At 34.1% G+C, this 16632-nt stretch overlaps 1 long non-coding RNA gene across 1 annotated transcript; it reads right to left on the reverse strand.

Moving 5' to 3' along the window:
- Positions 1 to 7540: 7540 nt before the first annotated feature.
- LOC132014052 (uncharacterized) lies at positions 7541 to 14044 on the reverse strand. The gene is made up of 2 exons (XR_009403198.1): positions 13809 to 14044; positions 7541 to 7611 (listed from the first exon to the last, which is right to left on the reverse strand). It is a non-coding gene; the product is annotated as an uncharacterized LOC132014052 (long non-coding RNA).
- Between the last annotated feature and the right edge of the window lie 2588 nt (positions 14045 to 16632).

Consider the following 16632-nt stretch of genomic DNA (forward strand, 5'->3'; position numbering starts at 1 on the left):
GTTCCCTCAGTGATAAAAGAGTGTCGTGAGTGAGATGGAGGAAATCTGAGGTTCTAGCAAATTTGTTGTAATTATTTTCCAATGTTATCTGAAGATTTTTGGAGTGGCTTCTGTTTCTCCCTCAGCTTTGGCAAACATAAATTCAAAAATGACAAAATTGATAACAAATGTAGAGCTATTAAAAAAATCATGAGAAGTTAGTAAAATCACAAAGACAATTGCATTTTACTTATTATTGATTATTTGGTGGTTGTTGATAGGCTGGCAAAGTCTGGAAAAGCAAGAAGTTTGGCAAATTTCATATATTTTATATATTTATTCCAAAAATTTATGCTCTTGCCTTTATCTTAATAAAATTTAAAAAGTAAAATAATCAAGTTTAAATTAGTTTATGTAAGCTATTACTACTGATTTACATTATTAGTAGTTCATACTAAATAACTGCATGCAACTCAAATTAAAATTTCATTTCTATCAGAAAATATGATTTAATCTTGATTTGAGATTATCAGTATATTTCCTTTATTTTGTTAATATATTTTATCTCTTCTGAATTAATTCTAATGGTAGTAATAAAATTTAGTCAGCATTCCCTAATGTGTCTGAGAGTCACTGTGAGATCAAATAAGATACATGTTTCATTAAGTTCTTCCACCTTTAGGCAGATCTGGAAAATATATAATCTTGAATTGTTCCAAACAGGATTATTACTATTGGCACAATTAAGACTGTGTTTCCCTGTGACAATTTCAACTATAAACCATGTTTGGCATAGAGACAGTATCTATTCTGGTTTATTGTTCCTTTCTTTTGAATGGTTGTGCAATTATCGTTAAAATCAAAGCCTAAAACTAAAAGATGTTTCCTCAGTTTATTTCATCCAAAACATATCCTCTTTCATCAGTTAGAAAACCAGTGGGAATATCTTTAATTTTTACTTCTATATTTTTATCTGGCACTATACTATCTATTGGTAAATACAAATAGTTTAACATTTTTTTTTCTTTACCAATTGAACTGTGTACTACTACTTTTCTATTTTAGGTATAATACATTCTCTCATCTTCATGCCCTTTTTATTAATAATAACATTCTGAATTATTTCTTCTAGATAATAATCATCTGTTTTAATATTTTCAGTTTTCTTCATATTTGGTCATTCTTCTACTGTATTTCTCAATCATTTCTATTAAAGCTAGTTGTTTTCCAGTGTTTTCTAAAAATACTGTACTGCTATCACCACAAAAGGATTATTGCGCTTAGCTAAATTTTGTAGAAACGTTATTAATCTTTTAAGAACAACATTGCTATGTTCTATATCAGCCATTACTGGTTTGTGTTGAATGCTATTGATTTCTTACTGGTTATTCACCCTTTTCCCCCCTGGGTTCTGGTAACTGCTTGTATTCGTCTATTTCTGTGCAAGTGAGATTTCCTGTTATAATCTTATGTCGATTTAAATGTTTCTAATCATAGATGAATCCCAAAGATGATCTTCCAAATGACTGTGAAAAAGTTTATAGTACAAACAAAATATTTTGACTTGGAATTTATTCTAAACTTCTTATTCTAGGAAAACCTATTTCTCTGGAAAGAGAGAGAAATGGGGGCTATTGTTAATTAGGTGCAGAGTTTCAGTTTGGGGTGATTAAAAAGTTTTGGAGATGGATAGTGATAATGGTTGCACAATAATGTAAGCATTTTTAATGCCAATGAGCTATCCATTTCAAAATACACTAAAATGGTAAACTTTATGTTATATGTATTTTACCCCAATGTTTAAAATCTAATTTCTTCAGTTTCTTTTTTCACTTGAAATAATTTTTCTGTAAAGTTAAATCTAAGTACTCTGCCAGTGCAGAGCCATTCATCTGTTGTGCCCTTCAACAGAGGAATGGATAAAGATGTGGTCCATATACACAATGGAATATTACTCAGCCATCAGATAGGATGAATACCCAACTTTTGTATAAACATGGTGGGACTGAAGTAGATGTGAAATAAGTCAAGTGGGGAAAGTCAATTATCATATGATTTCACTTATTTGTAGAGCGTAAGGAATAGCATGGAGGACATTAGGAGAATGAAGGGAAAAATGAAGGGGGGGAGTTGGAAGGGAAGGGAAGACAAACCATGAGAGACTATGGATTCTAGGAAACAAACTTAGAGGGGTGGAGGGATGGGGTAGCCCAGTGATGGGTATTAAGGAGGGCACATATTGCATGGAGCACTGGGTGTTATACACAAACAATGAATCATGGAACACTACAACAAAAATAATGATGTACTGCGGGATGACTAATGTAACATAATAAAAAATTTTTAAAAAGTGCTCTGCTAACATAAGAAAAAGGAAAATTGTGATAATAAATTCAAATAGGACTATGTTTTGTTAGAAATATTATCATGTTCTCAGAATGAATGTGATTACTCTTTTCCAGAATTATCATCCAATCACCATAGCAAATGATTAAAAAAAAAAAAACAGCTTTGGTTTTTTTCTTGCCTAATTACCATCTTCATTATAATTTTTTTTCATATTCTAACTGGCAATCCAGAGCTGCATTTGTAGGTTCTGAATCATAAATTTGGTATGAGTAATTCTCTTTTTCTTTCTCATTGTTTTAACCATTAATTACATCATCCAATAAATAATATATCTGATTTCATTTTACCTATTCAAATTGAAAGTTAGTGATTAGTAATAAGTTTTTATAATTTAATAATGCTTATTTTTATTATTTTGATTAGTAACTAAGCCATCTTTAAATATTTAGTAATATTCAATTTGTGGATTTCATACATCATATTTGACAGTAGTATATTCATTTTTATTGTTAGCATTTAAAAAAAATTTAAGCTACCTAACTCTAAAAATTTCCTGTTTTTCTCTTTTTAACATCTTTATTTGCTGAGCTCTATCTACATATCCTCTATTTCTATCATGATCCTGATGTGTAATCAAATCACAATGATCTACGGGTTTAAAAAATAATGCATAATTGCATTTAAAGAGTTCAAAGTCAAATATATTTTGCAAAAATGTATATTAAACATAAAATGTCAATAAAGTGAATTTATACCCCATATATTTGTTGGTTATTTAGTTGCTTTCTCAATAGTACTTGATTGTAGCAATTGGGAGACAGTACCCTGAAACGATGAAGTTCTATCCTAGAGGGTTCAGTTTATGCTTGAACCAGTGATTTATTATGCTATTTACTCCTCTATCGAGAATAATGAATCTTGGAATCAAAGGTATATATGAAAATGGCTCTTCTCATTATTAAATCTTACAACCCACTCAGAATTTCTTTACTTTTATTCCCTGCAACTTGGAGCTCTTAGTTTCCAAAAGAGGGATGCCTCCACCAGGGGCCATAAGGAGAGGTCTATTGAATTGACTATTATGTATCTATTCTGGACTTTTCATGGCTTTGAAACAAAGGAAAAGAAAACTTGGATGGCTGTCACTCTAATGGATGTGGATGTGGTAATGATCAAGAAGAAATTGATATTCTTTTTTAAAGAGGGCATGGTGGACTATGTCAGGAACCCCGTGAATTCCCTGAAATATCTTTTATTATTTCCATATCAAATAGTAAAATCAATGAAAAATTACGTGAAGGGAAACAAAGAGGTAGAAATACTGAGTATTCAGATTTTGGCTTGGAACAAAGGTAATATACAATGGATAGTGAAAGAAAGATAACTGTAGCCTAATTACTGAAATGAGGGATTTAAACTCTAGGCATATTATCCCTCAATTTTTATGTGTGGTTGTCACTTTATTGTTTTATATAAAGTTGGTTGGTGTTTAATTTTGCAGCCTAGTCTTTAAGATAGAGAATATTCAGGTAGAAATGTGACTGGTTTTCAAGGAGGTATTCATAGTTCCCAGAAATGGATATTATAATTGTCACAGAGCACACCATAGTACATACATAGAGAAACAATGACTGTTCGCATATATGTCTCACCATTTAGAGGAAAGTGAGATTTTGTTTAAGAAAGAGATGTATTTTGCAGGCCAAAAGAGGATTGTTATTGTTGCATGGGAGTTCAAATCTATGCAGAAGATAGATATGGAGTAGCCAGAGGGCAAATACTATGTAGGTTACTAAGTTTTTGGTTCTCTGTTTCAAAAACACCCTGGTCTACACTACAGTGTTATACTGGGAGTAGGACTTGGCAAACCCAATTACTTCTTTCCAGCTGGTTCCCTGTTAGTGTCTTCCAACTGGGGGAACTAGAGGAAGACTGGAAAGCAAGAAAAGCAGAAGGGTTAGATTCCCTTATGGTTTTACTTCCTCCTCCTGTCACCATCTCTCTGGCAATGGGTTTGCATCTTGGCAGTGGCCATTGATTTCAATTTCCTCTTTGTTGTTGTTATTGTTGTTTATTTCACATTCCAGAATCAATCTGTAGACCCAAACTAAAATAAATTTTCTTACACCAGTGACAAAATGGAGCTAGTCAACGCAGACACATAAAGGAAATTTAATCCAAACTTACAGTAATGTATAGATTTTCTAAAAAGTCGGAAGAGGACACAAGCCAATCCCCAAATGCGAAGTCTGTTCAAGCCATCTTTGAACACCTTTATTTTCCTGACTTAGTTACCCTGATACAAAAAGATGCCTAGGCCGCCCATTACCTTAAAAAAAAAAAAAAAAAAAAAAAAAAAAAAAAAGCCCAGTACCTTCCATATTTATCCCATAAAAAAATCTGTGAGCAAGTTGGAACTCATTGCTTCCATAATCCTGAGTTACCAAGCTTACACTGAAAATCTTGCAATAAACTCATCATTGCAGTATGTGGTGTTTGCCTGGGACCCAAAGACATTACAGGTCACCTTTAGTGTAAAGAGATACTTCAGTGTTTACTAGATATTATTTTTAAGACTTCATAATCTTTTTAAAAATCTTTTCTTGGACTTGATTTGATTTTTCCCTTTTATTTGCCAAACATCAATTCTTTTTTCCAAACTCTTTTTCTTTTTGAATTTAACTCTCTCTTTTCCAGAGGGTTTTATTTTTTTCACATTCCCATGACATTACTACCGCTAGGTGTCTTTTGAGGTCCCCTTCATTCCAGTCTTCCAGTCCGCTTTTGCCAATCCATTTTTTTCAAGGGAGCATATGACTTATTTGCAATTTTCACAATTCCAAAGCTCACTTTGCAATACACTTGGTATATATTTACTGGAATCTATCTCTTCCTCCAGGGTCTCTATTTCAATTGGTCAGTTTGCTCCATGAGTCACAAACTTGAAAACCTCAAGTATAATTATATTTGTTTTGATATCGACCTTAAATTAAGTAGAGTAGATAATTTTAAGGATTCACCAGGAGCCCTCAAGGTCCTTTTGCCTGTGCCAAAGAATTCAAAGAGTACTCCTAAAGTTATGAAAACTGGAATTCATAGCTGTCATCACATCATAGTTGCTTGCGTCTGCCATAGTTGCTTGCATCTGAATCTGTCCTCCTCAGTTCAAGCTTTCTGTGCCATGTGGTCTCTGAAGATAACGCGAATCAGTACAGAAGGTTTTTATTCTCTTTATTCCACATTATGGAGGCCTTTTGCAACAAAAAACACACAGGATTCCCTGATAGTTAAATATCTTAAATATATTTAAATACTTAAATATGCTTAAATATATATATATGTGTGTGTGTGTGTGTGTGTGTGTGTGTATATATATATATATATATATATATATATATATTGGCCAAAATATAATTCTGGAGTTTTTCTGCATAACTGAGTTTCTTCTCCATTCCTCAGGCAAAACATCCTGGCAGAGAGTATGGCCTGATTAGTAAAATCTTGTTGTGTTACAGTGCTTTCTGTTTTAGGCATTCCCACATGTTTGTTGTGAAGTAAGACTTCATGCCAGAGCTCTCCGGCTCCTACATTTTTGCAGTCCCAGAATTATTTTCCATAAAAATGTTTATCTTATGTTAAAATATTTAAAATAACATAATATAATTTCTATTTTCAAACTTTAATATATTATCCCCTTTCTTATTGTGTACTAACTCCAAGATTAATACCTATTCATCATGAATCCTCTGATATGTCTACATTTCATATTCTGGGCTAATCAAATAGAATTAAGATGCATTAATTAATAAGAAGATCATACTAGGTTAAATATATTAGAAAACAATAATACAAAGCTGAGCACACACATTAGACAAAGCAAACACCCATACTTTCCAGCCATTTTACCAAAGTCATTGTTTTTTGGTGTGATGCAGAGCTTAATGAAATAAAATCCAAAGGAAAATTTAGCATCTTTATTTATGTAATAGGCCACTGGAATAGAATGTAATGATATTTCCAACAGTTTTTATTAAAAACAAACAAACAAACAAACAAACAATATTTGATAGGGTGTCTGGGTGACTCAGTCAGTTAAGTGTCCAACTCTTGATTTCCAACCTTGAGTCACGATCTCAGAGTTGTGAGATGGATCCCTGAGCTGGGCCCCGCACTCAGTGTGGAGTCTGTTTGGGATTCTCTCCCTGTCCCTCTCCATTTGCCTCTCTTCCCAGACCATTTGTGTGTGTGCAGTCTCTCTAAGAAAAATAATATGAATAAATGAATGAATGAATGAATGAATGAATGAATATCTTTAAAAACACACACAATATTTGAGCTTTTGTTTCCCTTGAATTTTTGTGTAGTCATATATTTTCTTCCTTGTTTGAGTAAGTCAAATGGTTAAATGAGCCTGACTATTTTGAAGCCAGCTTAAAATCTTCACAGAATAATTGTGAAGTATTTTTTTTTAATATTTTGTTGATAAAACACCACTCACATGTGTAGCAGACTGTCGTGTGTCGCTCTATTTTCAAGGTGGATGCAGCAGTCAAATTCCTTGTGCAGGAACTTAAGGGGCATGGAACACACATCACTTGAAAATGGAATTTTCCCTTTCATCAATATCTCTCATTACAGTTGTAAATCACTGATTTACAGGGTCCTGGATCAAGCCCTGCATGGGGCTTTCTGCTCAGTGGGGAGCCTGCTTCCTCCTCTCTCTCTGCCTGCCTCTCTGCCCACTTGTGTTCTGTCTGTCAAATAAATAAATAAAATCTTAAAAAAAAAAAGTCTCAAATATTCAAGTAAAATTTGCCTGAGTTTGGACTTGATACTCAGGCATATGACAAGGATAATAGTGCCTCCACCTTGGAAGTAACAGGTAATACATTCTTTCATTGATAGTAAACCCTAAGGAGAAGTTGCCTATTATATCCAAATAACCTATACATCAAAAAGAATGCTTTCATGGCTCAAAATCAAACACATTATTTTTTTAAATGTGTTTTACAAATTCTGTGGCTTAAGCAGAGGTCTCCTCTGCTTAACCCCTCAAGGTCTCCTTGCTTCACACTTGCGATCTTCAGCCAATGGTTTCATCTCATCTTGGAAGCTGTCATCTGTCCTTTGTCCACTCCCATAGGCTTTAACTCATGACTCGTCTTTGAGGACAATAATTAATCTACAACTTAAAAATTAATCACTTTAAACCTCAAACTGAAGCATTAATTTATTCCAGACATTGGAGATGACATGACTGTGATGGACGTTTAGGAAGTTGATCTGTTAAAAAAGATACATAAAATTCAACATTAGGAACTGCACTTATTTGTATCAGGTATGACTATAGGCAGTGTTCTATTTAAGGCCTAAATTATTCACTTAAAAACAGGTAAACAGAATACAGTTAAAACTTTCAGATTCTAGTATAACAATTCCTCTATTATCATTATGTATTATCAACTATGTGCATATCATGTATTTTTTTTTAAGATTTTATTTATTTATTTATTTAACAGACAGAGATCACAAGTAGACAGAGAGGTAGGCAGAGATTGAGGAGGGGAAGCAGGCTCCCTGCTGAGCAGAAAGCCGGATGTGGGGCTCGATCCCAGGACCCTGGGATCATGACCTGAGCTGAAGGCAGAGGCTTTAACCCACTTAGCCACCCAGGCACCCCATATCATGTATTCTTTAAAGAAATCATGCAACTTCTCTGCCCCCTTTTAAGTTGTAGTAAAGACTTCAACATTGAATTTTAACAGATGATACATTAAAGTGATTAAAAATTTTGTTTTTAATGCAATGAAAACCAGGGTTTTAGAATAACATCTTTACTAATTACTTCTTTTATAATCTTGAGTAAATAAAAATTTCTCTATTTTTTTCATTTCCTCACTTTTAAATTCAGGAACCAGGACCATCATCACAGGGTTGGTTAAGGATTAAATACAATAATGAGAGCAGAGGTCCTGGTGCAGAGTAATGACTCAATGAGTGGTAGTTACTATCACTGTAATTATTTTTGCTATCTCTACAGAGTTTTTCTGGGTAGGAAAATGAAAGAAAAGCAAACAACACCAACATAATGTCAGCTGTATTTGAAAATGTATTGAACTAAAGTCAAAAGACATGAGTGCTAGTTTTGACGCCAGCAAGAATTTACAGGTTCATTTAATGACTCTAAAAAATCAATCAATCAAAGTGAGTTTTTATTTTGTTTCCTCGTTTGTAAAATGGACTGATGCTTGAGTCCTCAGTTCAGTTAGTTGTGAGGATAGTCAGGTAATGTGTGTGATGAAAATATCAACATCCATCATATTTCATCTCAAGTAGAAAAACTACTGGAAATGATATGAAACCAGTTATTTTTTAAGATTATAGTGTACAGACACAAAAGGACATAATATAACCACATATAAAGTTTTAAATAATCATAATAAAATTATGTGAGCACTCAACCCCCAAAATAGAACGTTACTCCTGCAGTTTCCTGTGTCCCCATCTCCACTCTGCAGGCTTATAGCTGGAGGACGAGGTAGCACAATTTTGATTTAATGCTTAGCATCATTTTGTGTATGTATTTATTGCCATAAATAATATATTTTTTAAATGTATAGAAATGATATCACCCTATGAGCAATCTTCAGTGACTTAAAAAATGACTTTATTATGATATAATTTCCATACTATGAAATTCATCTATTTAAATTATACAATTCAATGATTTTTAGTGGGGTTGGAATTGTGCAACCATGAACACAATCTAATTTTACAACATTTTAATTACTCCCCCAAGAAACCTGTACCCACAAGCAGGAACTCCTTGTACCTCCTCAGAGCCCCCAGCCCTATGCAGTCACTAGTCCACATTCTGTGTGACTTGCTTTTTACCCATCATTGTGGTTGTGAAATCTATACATTTTCATGCAAATAACATTACTTTATAGTTATTGCTGATTTTCTTTTTGTCTGCCTCATCTTTCAGCCACTGGGAGCAGCATATTTAAATCTCTTCTTATAATGGTTGATTTTTTAATTTTGGAAGCCGTGTTATTAAAGACATACACATTTAGAATTATAGTCCTACTGATTTGAAAGTTTTATTTTCATATAGTGATCAATATCTCCTGAAGCATTTTTTACCTTAAACTCTCTTTTATTTGATATTAATAGAGCTATATCAACTTCTTTCTGACTAGTGTTTGCATATATATATATATATATATATATATATATATATATATATATATACATCTTTTTCTGTACTTTTACTTAATGACCTTGGTGTGTTTCTTATGAAGAACATATTGGCTGGTATTTATTAGATTTTGAAAAAGATATTTTTCTCTTTTAAAGAATATCATAATAGAGGTTTAATCAATATATTGGTATATAGATATGACTGTGTGTTGATTTACATATATTTATCTTTGGTTTTCTACTCAGGCCTATGTTAGCTTAAGTGGTCACTAGACAACATGATAAAAAGGCCTTATTCATTTGGGTGTTCTTTATTCTTTACTCTTGGAGGTTGATGTAGTAGCCTTTGCTGAGAAAACTTTTATATTTCAGCAAAGCAGGTATCTAATCACCAGAGACTTAATGGTATTAATTTAGTTAATTCACTTCCCAATTTAATCTCAAAATGGAAGTCCTGAATAGAAATGCTTCACAAACTTGAAGCAACACAATTTCTAGTGCTTTCCTGTAACTCCTGGAACAGTATAATCAAACAAATTTAAGCTGTCTTAGCAACATTTAGAGGCAAAATGTGTGAGCGCTAGAAGCCAAGTATATGTATTAATAATACAAACTCTTATGTTTGACTATAAATACTAATTTAAGTTTCTGTTTACAGACTTCTGAGTAAAATTCAGTTTGTGTAAACAAAAATGGAAGTTTCAGAAAGCAAGCTGGAATATACATTCTTCAATAGATTTAATTAAGAATCATTTTCCAAGGAATTTGAATCCAAATTTTTCACTGAAGAACAATTAGTACAGGTAAAAAAGTATTCTGGAGCAAGACAGATCTGGGTTAGAGCCTGGAGGGACCCTTTGTGGCTTTTTGAGCATTGCTGCCTTCTTTTTCAAGTCTGTAAAATGGGGACTGTAACGACACTTACTAGTTTTGTATTTTTATTTTTGAAAATTTATTCTTTAATTATTGCTTTGTTAATACATTTATTGAATATTAACTGTGCCACTAAATGCTTATCTTGAGTTACTGGATTCAATCTCATACAAATTTGTGTGTATGTAGCATTACTATTGCTGTGATCCAGATCAGGAAACAGCAGGACAGGAACCCTAATCTCTCTCATTTCTTCAGTGTTATGCAGTGTTATCTCATAATATGAGATTATATTCTGGCTCCCAGAAACTCTTCAAATAACTTTTCTTTACCTGCTAATGATAGACATTTCCTAAAATCCCAGCCCTTAATCCTTTCACTCTGTCTTGTGATCTCATCTACATCAATGTCTTCAGGTTCATCTTTATTGATTATTAAATTTCGATCTCTGGTCTTGAGGGCCCTCCTTGTAATTAGGTTTAATTTTATTTTCAAATACCTACTGAATAGAATCATCTTAATGTCTTCAGACTTCAAATTCATTATATCAGAACCTAAACTACTTATCTTTCGTTATAAATGACTCCTTCTTCTGGTTAGGATACTGTTATTTTCCAAACAACTTGAATTTGAAGCCTAAGAAATGTTTTTTACTTGTTCTTCTTTAAGGCTAATATTCATCCAGTTGCGAACCCTCCTTTATAGCTGCCCCATTGCATTTCCTACTTCTCCTCCACTTTTTAGTCCTATCTGTTTGGGCTCATAACATCATTACCTAGGGTATCCTCGGCAGCTCTTGACTGATTTCCCTTACCTGCTGGCTTCTATAGAAAACTTCCAGATGGATTTTCCTAAAGTCAATCTCTAATCATTCAGATAAAATTACAAAACAACAAAAGCAATCTACTAGAACTATCAAGTTCTGTTACTTGCTAACTTTAGATCAATATTTTAAGAGGCCTCTTCTTAATGGTCAAGCTCATTCATAATTCCATGCAGGCTACTCTTTCCCTTTCAGGCTAGTCTTCCATAAGTTTCTTTTTCTTTCTTTTTTTCTTTTTTTTTTTTTTAAAGATTTTATTTATTTATTTGAGAGAGAGACAGTGAGAGAGAACATGAGCGAGGAGAAGGTCAGAGAGAGAAGCAGACTCCCCGTGGAGCTGGGAGCTTGATGCGGGACTCGATCCCGGGACTCGATCCCAGGATTCCGGGATCATGACCTGAGCCGAAGGCAGTCATCCAACCAACTGAGCCACCCAGGCGTCCCTTTTTTTTTTTTCTTTTTTTTAAAAAGTAGACTACTCTGTTGGTAAGCTGAACTATTCTTATTTCTTAAACATACCTTGTTCTTTTAAAAATGTCACATGATTTTGAATTCTACTCCCTGTCTCGATGCCTTTCTCCATGACCTAGTCCGACTGAAGTACAGTATCTGACACCATTATCTCCTTTCTAACATGTCCTTTATGAAATATAATACAGTCTACTTAATTTGTTTTGTGTGGACATGTCTTATCTGGTATCAATGGTGTTAAGTGATGATGGAGAAAAGAACACTTAATGAGAACTCCCATGGAACAGGCATCGTATCTTCTTGAGAGTATGGGTGGTAGCATTAATTTCATTTACAGATAAAGAGGACCAGAATGTCTAATAGCCACTGGTATTCTGAATTCCACTTTGACAAAATTCTGGTAAATTCTGGTAAATCTCAAGGCAAAGTTTCCATATAACAAAAGCAAAATCTTAGGTCTTGACATGACACTTGTTTCTTATCTGTCTTTTTACCACAGAGACATTTGCAGTGGTGAGATTGACCTGTCACTGAAAATTTACCTATTAAACTTTGTTTTAATTTTTCTCAGTACTACTAAGGAGTCAACTTCTTGCCCTTACATATAACAGCTCTAAATTCAATGAGGAAGATATTTACAGTTCTGTAAATATCACTTTGGCATTTTACATTTTGTATGAGAGAGATTTTTACATTGCAGTTCATAGCACAGTTTGAGGTTTCTAAATGCCAGCTAGAGACATTGAAAGCACCAAGTTTTAAATTCAACATTGAGAAATGTGCAGAACTTTTGGGGGTTGCTATGAAGAGTGAAAATGGTATTTGATGAGAAAACACAGAACTCTGACTTATTTATGTATTGGTTCACAGGAGAAAGGATAGGATAACATCTGAATAAGATAAGGAGGGCTGGCTCTGCACTTCCTTTATATTCTATTTACATGATCACCTGAAGCATTAGACAATGGGTAGGAATCAAAATAGAAATTCCTGGGAAATATCAATTTCTATAAATCTTGGTAAATTGTGTAGAACAGAGGTATTCATTGCAGATGTGAACATGTTGAAAGTATATCATATCAGTCTATTTCATAATCTAGAAAAAACAACAAATTTGGAAAAAATAAGTTTTTGCAACAAACATTTAGATGTTTACCATGGCTTACGATTTTCCTCAAATTATATAATCAGTTTGTTGACATGGTAGTGACAAATACATTATACAAATGGCTTTTGTCTATCACATACAGATCATTTCTATGCTATTTTTGGAAGTTAAATGGCAATAGTTATGGCAGGCTTAAGCAGGCATGGGCTGCTGGTGCTGGCATGGAGATGCTGATAAAGTGTCATCGCAGTAGAAGGTTTATTTTTCCTATTACCATTGAGGAAAAGTTAAATGATTTACTTTTAACTGTAATGGTTTCCCCAGCTAATCTTCATTGTTTTCCCTAAACAATGTAATATATGGTCTAAAACCACAAAATAAAACTAGAAATTCTGTTTAGCTGGCTGTGACTGACATTTGCCTTTTCTCAGAAAGCAGCCTTGACTAGAGCTAACTGAAAGAAATTTTTGGTGAGCACTCTGACCTAGAATAAATATATGTCAGTAAGTTAATAATTTTGTATTTTATAATTGGCTCTAAGAAAAAACAGCCAGGATGATATTTGTGTTCTTGACACACATATGAAATTTTTTTCTTAAAGTTTGCCCTCGAGAAAACAGAAAGTCACTAATCATGTGGAATTTGAATGAGATGATTTATCACAGTATTCACATATGGGGCAAATTGGTTTTAAAACAAGAAAATCTCACAGAAAGTCAAAGACCTTTTTTGAGTCAATTAGGAGGTGTGTTGACAAGCTTTAGCAAGGAAATTTCTATCATTGGTCCTCTTCCCACTCTTGAGTTTGTTCCTGGGTTATTCCATTGTTAACCATGGCTTTGACTACATACTGATATTCTTAAAATTCCAATCAAGATTTTAAATCATGCTCTATCTTCAGCTCCAAACTGCCATATCTAATTACTTTACTATATTACTTATCTACTGTTTGTAACATATTACATCCAAACTTAACAGCATAGAACGGCAGATATATTTTACCTCATATTTTCTGTAGGTCAGGAATCTGGGCCCAGCATTGCTGGGTCTTGTGGTCCAGGGTCTCTCACAGGGTTGCGATCCAGGTGTAAGCCTTGGCGATGGTCTCATCTAAAGGAGGAGGATTTGTTTGCAAGAGTGCTGTCATGGTTATTTGTATGGTTCACTTCCTTGCAAGCTGTTGGTTTGAGGCCTCTCTCAGTTTCTTGCCCCATAAGCCTCTCCACTGGGCAGCTCACTATTTGGCAGCTGGCTTCCCTCAGAGTGGAGGAGTGAAAGGAGGGCGGGCAAGAAGCCAGGCATTTCTAATCTTAGAAATGTCAACTCGTCACTTTTGCCATATTCTCTTCATTAGAAGTGAGTCATTTGGTCCAGTTCCCCTCCAGTGAGGGGATTGCTGAAGGCCCTGAAAATACCAGGAAGTGAAGCCCTGGGCCGTTTCAGAGGTAGCTTACCATATGTACCAACTGAAAACTTTCCTCCAGTGTTTCCAAGGCACTTGAAACTCAGTCCATGCAGAACTAATTCCACGGACATTGCACCCAAACCTGCTTCCCCTTGTGTGATCTCTCTTGAATAAGGATAAGATACTGTCATTTATGCAGTTTCTGTGTGTGTGCGTGTGTGTGTGTGTTTTCAATGCACGTTTATGCAAGTTTTTAAAAAATTATTATTACTATTAATATTCTCTGAAGGACTAGTCTATGTAAGCTTATATACTAGTCGTTATTGAGAGATCCTAGAGCCAGAATGCATCGGGATGAGAACATTGTCTGGGTGTGTAATTCCAAGGGACTTCATGTTTGATAAATTTTTACCTGAAAGACAAAATATGTCTACTTGTTTTCCATCTGGACTGTCCTTTTTTTACAAATGTATGGCACGATGATATCGGGTCTCCTTGCTGATGTTTTTTTCACTCTCATGTCAGACACAAGTTGACTGTCCTCACATTTATTGCTCTGCTGTCCTTCCACTTGTTGAGGTTGTAGAGAACTTGTGTGTCCAGCACACTGCTGTGGAATTTCAGCAGGGAGAATGAGCCAAGAAGAGGGCATCCAATTTGCATTAGAGCCCTCTCTCAACTCCAGCTCTTATGTTTTCAAATTATAAGAATCAAAAATCTCTACTTGCTTCCTTGTGTTCTCCAGCAAAGGACAAATTTGGGACCCAAATGCACTATATATTATAGTTATTTCTCATTATTTTCTTTTTGTAGAGAGGGGATATGGGTGACATTTTCAAGTGCTGAGTCCTGATTTTTTACTTTATTGATAATTTCCTTTGGGAGCTAAAATGTGCTGGAGTTAAGGTAAATTAGAAATCTGGGTTCAACTGGATATTTCACAGAGTATTTTTAAAAAATCTCTTTCTTGCCTTGGCAACAAAATTTGATTCAATTATATAATCTATTCTATTATAGGCTTAATAACATCTTGAAAATTTTTCCTGCCAAAAATGACTTTCAGCAAGTTTCCCTTTTTTCAAATGTTTATTTGTCCTTCCCAAAGAACTCTGATAGATTAGTGAGAACTAATGTCCCCTTGATCTCAATAGATTGCATTTCTGACAATAACACTATGTCTGTAACTTCCTTGACATAGAGATAAAACTTGATTTAATTGCATGTGATCTGTCGCTTTTTCTGGAAGCTTTCTGAGAGTTGGGGCAAATCTTGGCAAGCCTCTGTTTCTTTGAAAACTGTTACTTATACGATCAAAGTTATGAATATCAATCCTGTTTTTTTTCTTTTTTTTTGAAAGCCAATCTTGTTTTAAACAACATTTACTTATGGTTTTTCCAAAATTTTAGGTGGAGATGCAGTTTTTATGCTTTACTTATATCTAGTTTGTCAACTGTTAAAGAACCAGTGTCTCTATCCATTTTCCTTAACTTCTTGTCTGTTAAAAGATTATTTGAGATTGGAGTGATCTGTAAATTCTTTTCAATAAATACCAAAACAGAGTTTATAAACTCTGCTATTTCCTTGTCATTCTTGAGCATAAATTTGGTACCATAAAGATGAAATGGCCCCAGTGATCCCAGCTTTATATTTATTTGGAGAATATTTTTCTCACGAACCACATGGTAAGTAGAAACTACGGGTGTCCAAATGTTCACTCCCATCTTGCTATTCTTTATTGTTTGTAAAATTTTCTTTAGAACGACTCTTTATTTCTCTCCTAATAAATGCTTAACACATTTTTTTTTTCTTCTCTTTTCTGAAATAGAGTAAACGTCACAGGTATCAATTACATCAAGATCTTCACTTGCTGCCAACTATTTCAAACATTGATTTTGCTTTTATGCCTCCAGTATATGTCTAGAAGCATTTGTCTGTATTTTCTGGTTTGGCGTTTCTGCCACTTCCTATACTTGTCAGCTGTCTGAGCCATTTCGTGGATTACTTTACCATCCCCATTTTTCTCAAGTACATCATCAACTTGCAACAGACAACCTTTGCAGGGCTAGTGTCATTCTGGGTGTTTTTGCTGTTCTGCAGCCATTCTTTATGACATTATTATATAAAAATATGAAAATTATTTCTCCCAACATTGTATATGTTAGTGCCAACAGGCCATTTCCATTTTTATCCATATTCTCTCTTTTCCTTCAATGAGTACTTCCATTTATTATAGGAACGTTTCTGTGGATCAGGATAAATTTCCAAATGTGTTCTCAGCACTCCCAGGCAAAACCTACTGTATTTCTCAGTCAATTCACTCTTACGGAGCTGATGACTTTGCTTTTTATTTCACTGATAATAAGCAAGCGGTGAGAAGAAAATATATTTATCTTTCTACCACCAAATTGACCAGCCATAAAC

Source organism: Mustela nigripes, chromosome 1 (assembly GCF_022355385.1).
Source record: "Mustela nigripes isolate SB6536 chromosome 1, MUSNIG.SB6536, whole genome shotgun sequence".
Classification (NCBI taxonomy): Eukaryota; Metazoa; Chordata; class Mammalia; order Carnivora; family Mustelidae; genus Mustela; species Mustela nigripes.